We start from the raw sequence: 3,157 nt of genomic DNA on the forward strand, positions 1-3,157 counted from the left end.
GAATGTAGCTATATCTCTATCCAGGGCCAGGGAGATGGCTCAGTGGAATAAGCACTTCCCTCACAAGTGCAAGGGCCTGAGTTCAAGCACCGGTTACACCAAAATTAAAAAGAATTTAAAAAAGGGGGAAAATGCTGTATATCTATCCTATTTTGAATATACATATACATAATGGTCATTCATTTGTATCCCTTTTTTTGTTTAGTTTTGTCAGAGAAGGGTATTCCATTGTCATTTAAATATTATAGGTGCATGAATTCAACAAAATATTCCAATGTAATCCAGTAGTCCATAATAGTACTGGATTTTATGTTAAGACTGGCAATGTCAGAAGTTGTTGACATGAGCCTTTTGCAACTCAGCACATTAATATGACTTGGCTTTTTATATTTTGTTTTTATACTTTTCTGCTGGATGGTTAAGACCAGCATAAAGCAAGACTTATATAACAAGAAATGTCATTTTTGAATCTGATAAGGTCAGTCAAATTCCCTCAGAATTTATCCTGAAACCCTGACTGAAGTTTGTAGATCTTTTGTCAGTGTCAGCATGTGGATGAATCATGGCCATTGCTTGACCAATTTGCTGTCTGTGCAAACCTGAGAGAATGATTTCTCTCCATGTGACTCTCTTTAGGCACACTCTACATCATCAATCACTTCCCTCTGTGGGCCCATAATCTCCATGATCAGAAAATTTGGGACACAACTGAGTTACATGATGTTACAGTACAAGTACTCCTATGTCCTGAGTCTTCACTGACCTTGAAAGGCTAGGGCCAAAATCTTGGCTGTCCTTGCAGCCCTCCTTTCACTCTAATTTTTGGTCTGCAAACTTAGGTTGTTAACCCTTCAGAAGAGAAGCTTATTGTTATTACCCTATAACCTAGGCAGTTAAGCTTAACCTCACTCTCTGTCTGAATATCAAACATCTTAGGCATGACATGGAACAGGTGCTTTTCATCAGGTATTGATATGTTAAACATTAAGTCCCTACGGAATATGAAGAAAAAAGTTAAAAAAATAACAATATATTATAAAAATAGGAATAAAAAATTACATATTTTTGCACAGAAGTTTAGAAATCTAACCATACATAGCATTGTAGCAGGACAGTCCCACAACACCCCTTTTCCTATTTTCTGCCTTCATTCACCAACCCGTTCCTTTTCAAACAAACATCTACCCAAGAGAAATCAGCAACTGGCGTGTCATGAGAAGCAACAAATACTCAAAAGACAAGAATGTTTTTGGATTTTTTTTTCCAGAACTGGGGATTGAACTCAGGCCCTTATGCTTGCCAGGGACAAACCTATTACACTGAGCCATCTCCCCAGTCCCCCATGTCCATATCTTTTAATCACATCTTCATATTGGTTTTCCTTGCAAGATCTATTTGGGGAATTCTGCCCTGCTGTTAAAGCAGGGTGTGGACACCAATGAATTTTGTTTCTCTGGGGTCCTTTCCAGCCCTGACCCTGAGCAGTTATGCATTTCTGGAGATTCCTCATACATCAGAGCATCACCTGTGTGCAAAAGGGCCTAAGAAAGGCTGTCCATCGTCGTGTAGAAAAGGGATGCTCCTAGGAAAATTGCTGCTGGTGGTGTCCGATCCGTAGGGTGGGAACAGTCACAAAGCAAAGAGGGAGCAGAGAGGCACTGGAAAAAAAGGGGAGAGTTGGAGCATGGTCTCTGTTTTAAATATGTCTCTGTGTACTCTGGAAGCTGTGACACATGGATTCTGCCTCACTTTTAATGACTTTTCCAGTAGTCTCAGAGTACACAGACCAGAACAATATTTAAGTTGGCAAGAGCCATTGTGACTGTGATGGTCCTTTCATAGAGATGGGCCAGGTACAGCCCCTGTATGATGGCTTCGGCTGACCCCAAAAGAGGTAGAGGAAGATGGTTGGAGTCTGGGCTTCTATTTTATCTTTTCTTTTGCTTTCACCATTGCAACCATAATATCAGGAACTAATCTAGGATCTGTGGTAGAGAAAGTGAATGCCAGACTTCCCAGATTCTCCTTCCACCCCTCCACCCACCACCTCAACAAAAAGCCACATTGTGTGCTCAGTGAACCTTGGTGATGTGAATGAGCCCTTTATTCCAGGCCCATTTCTCAGTGTGCCTCAAGTTTCTTTAAGTGTAATCATTTTGATGTCAACTCATAAAACCACAAAGTAGAAGAGCTAGAAGGAAGTGCTGCAATGATTTGGATCAGAAAAGTCATGGGACTTGTCCAAGGTAGAGCAGCTGGCTAACTACTGAACTGACCTGCTGTCCCTGAATCTAGAAATACTTGGCTTGAAACTCTGCCTGTTAGTTTTTCAATGTCACCCTTTTAGCATTCCCATGGGAAAGCTAATGGACACATAATCCCATTAAATGACAAATAATTTTCTCCTGTTTATGTGTCAAGGGAAATTTGAGAGCTGGAACTCAGAGAGCTCTTCTCCAGCTTATTTGACCCTTCTAAGCCCACATTGCACGGTGAGGTTTGCTGCAGAATGTGTTTATTCAACAGATGGAGTTGCAGCTTGAAAAATGTTTACCTATGATCACTATTGAAGCAAATAGATGCATGTGTATGTCAATAAGGATGGAATCTTTGGTAGTCAAAAGCATACACTTTTGTTTTTCTTAAGTTTTACTTCTGTTGCAAGTTCACATTTGCCTTGGGCTGTATATTAAAATATGAGATCATTTGCTATTTAATAGCTTCAGCTTTTAGTTAAGAAGCATATTTGTTTTAATGTCTCTTTGGGCATTATTTTTCTGTATCTTGAAGGCTCTTTCCCTGCCTTAATTTGGGGCAGGGTTTCTTTTATGGCTCTCACCAAATAGTTCCTCCTCTGAGACTCTGCTGCTCTGTTGGTATTGTTGGTGGTATGTCTGTGCTTTCGGGATGCATCTTATTATAATGCTTGCTCTAGTGCTCTGTAGTTGTGATCTGAATTGTGAAAACATGATGTTGGGGATGTCAGCCTAAACAAACCTATCTACATTGTGATTCCATTTATGTGACATTCTGGAGAAGTCAGCACCACAAGTTCCCAAAACAGATCAATGGTTGCTTGGGACTAGGAGAAGGTATTGACTACAAGGGGGCAAAAGGGATTTTTTTTGGTGTGATTGTGAGTGCTTTATATCTTGAT

The sequence above is a fragment of the Octodon degus genome, unplaced genomic scaffold, assembly GCF_000260255.1.
Source record: "Octodon degus isolate 3935 unplaced genomic scaffold, OctDeg1.0 scaffold00060, whole genome shotgun sequence".
NCBI lineage: Eukaryota > Metazoa > Chordata > Mammalia > Rodentia > Octodontidae > Octodon > Octodon degus.